Genomic DNA, 7595 nt, shown 5'->3' on the forward strand with positions numbered 1-7595 from the left:
TATTATTATAGGACAGCTATCTTATCAGTTTTAGATGCCAAACAGGTAATCACACTAGTACCAATTGCTTCAGATCAGCTATTATATTAGTATTAAGACCACAGGGGAGATATTATATCCATTTTAGATAATAGAGTATGCATATCTTATTTGCATTCAAGGCTACAGGGCAGCTATTATATCAGTTTTAGATGCTACACTAAGCAGTTTTAGATGTTATAGTAATATGATATCATATCAGTATTAAAGGCATCATGGCAACTATTTGTTTTAGGTGCTGCAGTATGTATATTATTTAGTATTAAAACCACAGTACAGCCATTATATTAATTCAGATGCTACAGTATGATACTATATTAATATTAAAGGTCACAGGGCAGATATTTTATCAGTTTAAGATGATGTAATATGAATATCATATTAGTATTATATATTATATTATTAAAGGCCACAGGGCAGCTCTTATATTAGGATGGATATTTTATTAGTTTTAAAGATCTCGGGGAAAGCCATTATATCAGTTTTAGATGTTCTAGCATGGATATCATATTAGTATTAAATGCCCAGGTCAACAATTATGTCACTTTTAGATGTTTAAGTATGCATAACATATTAGTATTAAAGTCAACATGGCAATTGATATATTAATTTCAATAGTATAGCATGAATATCATTAGTTTAATGGCTTCAAAGCAGATATTTTACTAGATTAATGTACTATAATATAAATATCATGCTAATATTAAAAGCCACAGAGCATCTGTTTATCCCTTTTAGATTCTATATCATGTATATTAAATATTAAAATCCACCAGAGAGTTATTATATTGGTTTCACAGGCTGTAGAAAAGGTATCACATTCATATTAAAGGTCATGTCTATTATATTGGTTTTAGAGGCCATAACATAGATATCATATTAGTATTAAAAGCTAAGGAGAGCTATTGTATTAGTTTTAGATGCCATAATATGGATATCACATTAGTTTTAAAGGCCACAGCCCAGCTACTATATTCATTTTAGATACTATAGTTTAGATATCATATTAGTATTAAAAGCCTCTAATGCTTCTAATATCTGTTTTTGATGCTATAATATGAAAATCATATTAATAGTAAATGCCATATAGCAGCTATTTTATCAGTTTTTCATGCCATAAATATGGAGATCATATCAGTAACAAAGGCCACAGGACAGCTATCATATTAGATATAGAGGTCATAATATGGATGACATATTAATAGCGAAGTCTATAGAAAAGCTATTGTATTATTTATACATGCTATCACAAGGTTATTATATTAATATTAAAGGCAGAGGGAAGCCATAGGATGGATATAATATCAGTATTAGAAGGCCACAGGACAGCTTTTATATTAATTAAAGGGCCATAAGTTTTATATCAGATTAATGTTAAAGGTCATGGGGCAGGGGCTGGGGTTGTGACTCAGTGGTAGAGCACTTGCCTGGCATGCATAAGGCAATGGATTTGATCCTCAGTACCACATTAAAATAAATAATTAAATACAGGTATTGTGTTCATCTATGACTTTAAAAAATATTTTTAAAAGGCCACAGGGTAGGCTGGGGTTGTGGCTTGGTGTAGAGTGCTTGCCTAGCATGTGTGAGGCATTTGGTTTGATCCTCAGCACCACATAAAAATAAACAATATGGGCTGGGGTTATGGCTCAGCAATAGAGCACTTAGCACATGTGAGGCCTTGGGTTTGATCCTCAGCACCACATAAAAATAAATAAATAAATATGTAAAAAAATAAAATAAAGGTATTATGTCCACCTACAACTAAAAAAAATTTTTAAAGGACACAGGGCATGTATTATATTAGTTTTAGATGCTAAATTATGGATATTATGTTAATATTAAAGATCACAGTTCACCTATTTTATTAGTTTTAAATGTTGTACTATGGATATCATTAGTATTAAAGACCACAGGACAACTATTATAATATTTTAAGTACCAGAGAGCATAACAGGTTAGTATTGAAGGCCACAGGAAGCTATTATATTAGTTTTAGAGTCCACAGTATGGATATTACATTAGTATGTAAGGCCATAGTGCCACTAAAATATCAGTTTCTGATGCTGTATTATGGATTTTTGTTACAATTGAAGGCCACAGTACAGTTATTATATTAATTTTAGAGGCTATAGTACAAAGACCACATTTGAATTACAAAGCACAGGTCAGCTATTATATTAGCACTAGGTGCTATAGTATGAACATCATTAAGTATTAGAGGCAAAGGTACATGAATTAGTTTAAGATGCTATATATTGATATTATATTAATATTAAAGAACACAGGAGATCTATTAGATGAGACAGTATGTATGTTACATTAGTATGAAAGGCTATGAGACAGCTACTATATTAGATTGGGATGTTTTGCTATGGATATCATATTACTGTAAAAGACCAAAAAGCAGTTATTATATTAGTATTAAATGCTATAGTGTGCACACTATATTAGTATTAGAGACCAAAGGTCAGCTATTACATGTTTTAGATATACATTAAAATCTCTTGTAGATAGAGACTCATGCTTATAGTCCTAAAATCAATTATGGTGAAGATTTCTGGAGAAACTTAGTTAAGATTTTCTGTGGAAGAGGGGGTACCCTACAGAAGATTCCTTTAGTAGTACAGTCACACTAAGGTAACTTCTGACCAGCAATTGACCCCAGTGCCCACATTAACATGAGACTGACTTGTAGATGAAGCCCCCTAATTAGGATGGCCACCATGACAGTTCTGGAGAGCACCAGCTAAGGTCAAAAACTCTACTGCCCAATGTGAAGGAGGAGTTGAACACCTGATTGGCAGAGTACAGAGGTGGTCCCCAGTTCTCCTGGTAAACATCAAACACTAATGAAGTTTAGGGACAGCCAAGAGATGAGAGAGAGAGAGAGAGCGAGAGAGAGAGAGAGAGAAACACTAGAGAGAACACTTAGGTGAACACTAAGTTGGCAAAAGATGACAACAATATAGTAAGTAAGTGACATTTCTGAATACTTGAACAAAAGCATAGACTTACAAAAGTAGTCTTTACATTATCTGAGGAAAGTACTAAGAATCAACCCTGAAGAAGTAAGCAGTTGGCCTTTTGAATGCAATAGAACACAAATGAAGAAAATCAAAGTTTGATGAAGAATTTGGGTTTTAGAATTTAAAGAATTAAATGTAAAGGAAATACCTAAAAAGCCAATTACATGGGCAAGTCATTAGAAGACATGGAGAATCTTAAACAACTTCTAGAATAGGTCAGAGTCTCAGGAACACAGTTGAGTTGAGGCTGGCTGAGCATCCTTGGGAAGGACAGTTTTGTCATGAGAGGAGGTGGTGAAGGGCTACACAGTAACCTGTAAGAGATTATTGTCAAGGGTTACACAAGGGGCTGAGAAAGGAGGTGTAGAGAAACGTACAGGAGATGAGGGCAGTTGGTGAAGGAAAACACAGGAGTTGAGAGGTGTTGGTGGAGGGCTACAGAGGATGGGATGAGAAGAGATGGTGGAGTGCTACAAAGAAGCCATGAGAGGACATGGTCAAGGGCTACACATGAGCCCTTGAGAGGAGGTGACAAGAGAGTACATAGGAGGGGATAAAAGGAAGTGGTGGAGGGCTAAATGGTGAGATGAGAGGAGAAGATGGAGGGCTACACAGAAAGCTGTGAGAGGAGGTGGTGGAGGGTTACACAGGTAGAGATGAAAGGTGCTGGTGGGGTGTTACACAGGAGGAGATAAGAGGAGAAGGTTGAGTGCTACACAGGGTCAGTAAAAGCAGACAGTGGAGGGCACACTAGAAGCCATATGGGATGTGATACAGGGCTACACAGGAATTGATAAGTGGTGTAGGGTCACAGAGTGGGTCATAAGAAGTGGTGGTCAATGTTAACACAGTATGAAGGATAGTATCCCAGGGATGCTGAATTCTAAGGAATTCTTGGTTTGACCCTTATTCTGACCCCTCTTACCTATTCATAACTCTAAAACACTAACACTACTTCCTATCTCCTAGCTTTTACCTCACCCTAGAAACCCTAAATATAAGCCCACAAACCAGGTGCTTCTGTTTAACATCTATTCTGTAAACAACCCCTACCTACTCTGTACTCAACATCTGACCACACTCCAGACCACAAATTTGCTCAGGCTCAACTCCATCCATAATACCCACCCTAACCATAATGTTCACCACATAATTTTGGTTTTCTGATTTTGATCTTGAGAAGGGGCTAGGCTTCAGCCTGGCTGACCTTGAGAAGAAGATGGTTTCAGTGTGGATGACATTTGAAGGTAGGCCTCATTCCTCCATCCAGGGCTGGTTGGCCACATCTGCTCTATTCTTGTAATGCATTCTTCTGGAGCAGGTTGGAGAGATCCTGGTTTGCCTGAATGTGATTTTGACCTGAAACAATCAAGCTACTTTTCCCACAGTTATTGTGAATATTGCACCTGAGTGTCACACCAGTCTTGTACTGGGACATCTTTATATCCTGTTAATGATATTAAAACAGGCTCTGAGCATTCAGATGGCTTCTATGGGGCACATGCTGGTAAGTGGGAACAATCCCAAACCCCACTCCCAGCTCCTCTACCACCTTTACCATATCTAAGACAAAGAAGAAGGGATTTCAGTCCTTGACAGGGTGTTCTCGACAGGGACAGTGTTCTCTGAGGCAGATGTTGCTTCTGGGGATGGGATACTGTCCCAGGAGCAGCTGAAGTGTAATGAAGCAGGGTGAGGGGGCATTTACAAGGTATAGTATAAATGTCATATTAGTATTCAAGGCCTACATGGCAGCTATTATATTAATTTTACAAGATGTAGTAGGATATTATATTAGAATAAAAGGCAGTTGTTATTTCTGTTTCAAGGCCACATTATTAATATTATATTAATATTAAATACACAGAACACCTATTATATTAGCTTTAGTTGCTATAGTATGGATATTACAGTAGTATTAAAGACCACCATGCAAGTATTATACTGGTTTTGGATGCTATAGTATTAACATCATCTTAGTATTTAATGTCACAGGGCTGCTATTATATTAGTGTTAGATACTATGGCATGATATTAATGTTAAAGGCCATAGAGAAGCTATTATTTAAGTTTTAAATACTATAGTATGGATATCACATTAGTATTCATTGCCACAGGGCAGCTATTATATTAGTTTCAGATGGAGTGCTATGGATATAATATTAGTGTTAGAGACCACAAGTCATCTTTTATATTAGTTTTAGATGGCATGTTTAAATATTGTAATAGTATTGGAGGCCAAGGGCATATATTACATTAGTTTTAAGATGTAATAATATGGCATCACTTCTTCCCCAGCTCATGGCCTGGTTGGTGGGGTCCCACAAGGCTCAACATGCATATCAAGAAGTGTTATTTCTGTTCAGGGTCCAACTACCCTGTCCATGGCATGATGTTCACCTTCAATTATTGCAAGGTATTCAGATTCTGTAAATCCAATGTACTAAGAACTTTAAAATAAAGCATAATCCTCACAAGGCCAGGTGGACTAAAGCATTCAGGAAAGCAGCTGGTCAAGAGCTTACAGTGGATAATTCATTTGAATTTGAAAAATGTAGAAATGAACCTGTCAAATGCCAGCAAGAACTACGGAATAAAACTATTGATGCAATGAAGAGAGTTGAAGAGATCAAACAGAAACGCCAAGCTAAATTTATAATGAATATATTGAAAAAAAATAGAGCTACAGAAAGTTCAGGACATTAAAGAAGTCAAGCAAAACTTCCATCTTATCTGAGCCCCTCTTGCAGGCAAAGGAAAGAAGTTGGAAAAAAAATGGTACAGCAGTTACAATAGGATGTGGACATGTGGACATGTTTCTTATAAATCTTCTCTCTGTAACCATTTCTATATGTACATTTGAAAATCTCCTTTGGAGACTTAGAATTTAATTCTAAAGTATTGATTTTTATATAAAGTCATTGAAGTGAAAGATGATTACAAATAATTTTCTTCTACATTGCTATCTGCAAAGCATCAGATTATGGTTGTTACATTGTACCTCACTGTAACATCTTCACTGATAGATGTGCTCATATAAATCATGAAAATTGTGTTTATAAATGCACAAGTGGATTGTGGGCAGAATAATGGCACTAGGCATCATTTATGTAATAACTAATTACAAAAATTTATGGCCAGTGATATATAAAATAATTGTTTTTGCAATTAAAAAAAGATGCAGGGGCTGGGGTTGTAACTCAGTTGTATAGTGCTTGCCTAGCATGTGTGAGGCATTAGGTTTGATTCTCAGCACTGCATATAAATAGATAAAGTAAAGGTCCACTGACAACCAAAAAAAATTTTTTTAAAGATACATAATATAAATATTACATTAGGTTAAAGGCAACAGGGAATATTCTTATTATTTTTATTTGCTAATGTATGGACATTACATTAATATTAAAGATGATTAAAGACCCTAGAAAGCCTCTTCTTTATTAGTTAAGGTACTATATTATGAATATGACATTAGCATTCAAGGCCACATTGCAGTTTTTATATTAGCTTGAGATGCTGTAGTATGAATATCATTTTACTATAAAAAGCTACAGGGAGTTATCATATTAATTTTGGACAATATAACTTGGATATTATATTAATGTTAAATGCAACAGGGCAGCTATTATGTTATTTTAGGTGCCATAGCATGGATATTACAGAAATATTAAAGGCCACAGAGAAGTTACTATGTTTATTTTAGATGCTCTTATATGGCTATTAAATTAATATCAAAGGTCACAAAGCAACTAAAGTACTAATTTTAGATGCTATGTTATGAATATTTTGTTACATTAGAGGCCATAGGATAGGTATTACATCAGTTTTAGATGTTATAATTTGGACATTATATTAGTAATAAAAGTGACAGGGCCGTACAGTGCTTTAATTTACAATTCTATAATTTGTGTACTGTACTATAATATTATATTGATAGCCAAGTGGCAGTTATTTATTAGTTTTACATGCCATAAGATAGATAGCCTATTAATATAAAGCCACATGGCAGCTATTATATTAATATTAGGTGGTACAATGTGAATATCACAATAGTACTAAAGGTCATAGAATGAATGAAAATAAATATATATATATATATATATATATATATATATATATATATATATATATATGCCATAGCATTTAATATTAAAATACACAGTTTTAGTTTATTAAAATATTAATTTTAGATGTTGTCTATGGACGTCACAATAACATTAATGTCCACTGGCTGGCTATTCTATTTTATTTGAATGCTATATTATAAATATCATATTAGTTTTAATTGCCCCAGGGCAATTATTATATTAGTTTCAGATGCTATAGTTTTGAGATCTCATTAGTATTAAAGGCACCTATTTATTTAAGATATCCCATGCTATGGGGCTAGAATTGTGGCTCAGTGGTAGAACGCTTGCCTAGCACGTGCGAGGCCCTGTGTTCAATCCTCAGCACCACATAAAAATAAATAAATAAAATAAAGGTATTGTGTCCAACTACAACTAAAAAATAAATTAAAAAAATATA

At 34.5% G+C, this 7595-nt stretch overlaps 1 pseudogene; it reads left to right on the top strand.

Annotated features, from left to right (window-relative positions):
- The first annotated feature begins 2935 nt into the window (after nt 1-2935).
- LOC124109024 (probable ribosome biogenesis protein RLP24) lies at nt 2936-5894 on the top strand (annotated as a pseudogene).
- Nucleotides 5895-7595: the final 1701 nt, after the last annotated feature.

This window comes from Marmota monax, unplaced genomic scaffold (genome assembly GCF_021218885.2).
Source record: "Marmota monax isolate L192 unplaced genomic scaffold, Marmota_monax_Labrador192_F-V1.1 WCK01_AAM20220418_F8-fsc01624, whole genome shotgun sequence".
Lineage (NCBI taxonomy): Eukaryota > Metazoa > Chordata > Mammalia > Rodentia > Sciuridae > Marmota > Marmota monax.